Source organism: Penaeus chinensis, chromosome 17 (assembly GCF_019202785.1).
Source record: "Penaeus chinensis breed Huanghai No. 1 chromosome 17, ASM1920278v2, whole genome shotgun sequence".
In the NCBI taxonomy this organism is placed as follows: Eukaryota; Metazoa; Arthropoda; class Malacostraca; order Decapoda; family Penaeidae; genus Penaeus; species Penaeus chinensis.
In genome coordinates this window covers 12942553-12944175 of record NC_061835.1, presented here as the reverse complement: position 1 = coordinate 12944175, position 1623 = coordinate 12942553, and the positions used below count along the sequence as shown (strand labels likewise).

The following is a 1623-nucleotide window of genomic DNA, read 5'->3' as shown; positions in this document are numbered from 1 at the left end:
CGGCATATAGCTTGGGCGTGGGAAAGCATTAATACATTTTAAATTCGGTTATGTGATACTACATTCCAAATTTAGGATACAACATAAGTATATCTTCTAAGGCATCAGATGATATGAAGTAGTTACATAGTTCTCCGTACCTCATGCTAGGTGGCCTGAAAGGCTGTACCACATGGCACTCTGAGATATAATGTACAAGTGTTCGCTTATATTTTTCATTACACAGTTTACACTTAGTTTCTTCGACATTACAAACTGTACTGACCTGCCAATACAATCTATACCCAAGCCTGATTCTTGCAGTCACAACATCGCACTGTCTTGTTCTTGTTTTATATAAACCATAGATGAAGGAATCTTGCCTAAACCGGTCATAGTGCTTTATGCACGATTTCTAAAAGTGAACCATGGCGTTGTTAATCCGTAGACTTTATTGCATACCAGGCCAGCGAGACCTATTGTTTCTTACGAAAAGCACCAAAATGACACCGAACATCAGAAATTATTTCAGATTTACGAAAAGGTTAGTATGCACAGTGGTGAAGTATATTTTGGTGTGTATTTATATACATATACTTTGCTGAAAGTAAAATATTGGAAATAAGGGTACAGTGAGTTAATATTACCATCTACCATCATTCAAAGTCATTACTGTCTAGTGTTAGATAATCCCTCATTAATTTGTAAATGGGGAAAACTTTCTAATCGGCTACACGTTCCTACATTTACTCAGCATCAGTCATCTCACAGGAGAAGTGGCTCTTGTATCCCGAAATTGCTACTCGTATTTACCGTTAAAATTTCACGGGAAATTACGCTGCATGATTAGAAAGTCACAGAAAGAATATCGAAGTGAATATACTATGTAAATTAAATGATATGGTGTCAGGTAGACGAAATTATACACCACCTGTTTCGACCCTGGAGGCCTGGGAGATACGTCACTATGACGTCACCGTAGGGGGCGGAGTCTAGCGCTAAGCCCCGCCCACATCTCGTCCCATTCTTCCTTATTCGGCAGATCCGTGGCGCGCCCCCTTCCACCTCGAGGGTCAAGCGAAAAACTATAGTTTCTCCCGATGCTACGCGTTGTAATATTCTTTTGGGTCAATGTCACGGCGCTTAGCTACGTGGTGAATAGTTTAACAGAAAAAAATAAAGTAAAAGAGGACACGATTAGATATTTGTGAGTGGTAAGCCATGTGCGAGACTAAAGATTCCTCCCTTGAAGTTTACTTAGTGCAGGCAGTGTCTAACAAACAGCGAAACATGATCAACTAATACGCCACTTTATTCTTGAGTGATTATCAGTGTGAGGCGAGATATTATGGTTGTATGCGAAGTGCCATGTTACTGCGTAGGTTGTGTTTAGTGACTGAGTGTCGTGCCAGGTCGTGTCGTCAATGAAAAAGTGGAATAAAGCGATAAAACAAACCCACATCCAGCACAGTGATATGACCATGGTGAGTAATAGCAGACGAAATTTTAGGGGGAACTCGCCCCCAAAAACACCTCTTTTTCCCCCTTTTCCCCGGTCACGCTGCCTCCTCCTCTCCTTTTGGCATGTCCTCTTGGCAAGGGCGTTGAGTTTTGGCCCATAATTCTCCCGGATTTGGCCCAGGA

At 41.6% G+C, this 1623-nt stretch overlaps 1 protein-coding gene across 1 annotated transcript in view; it reads right to left on the bottom strand.

Moving 5' to 3' along the window:
* LOC125034015 (transcription initiation factor IIE subunit beta-like) overlaps positions 1 to 811 on the bottom strand; it is a 13986-nt gene extending 13175 nt beyond the window's left edge. The window contains exon 1 of the mRNA XM_047625657.1: positions 793 to 811. The gene's annotated coding sequence lies outside the window, so the exon portion shown is untranslated. The remainder of the gene's footprint in view (positions 1 to 792) is intronic.
* Between the last annotated feature and the right edge of the window lie 812 nt (positions 812 to 1623).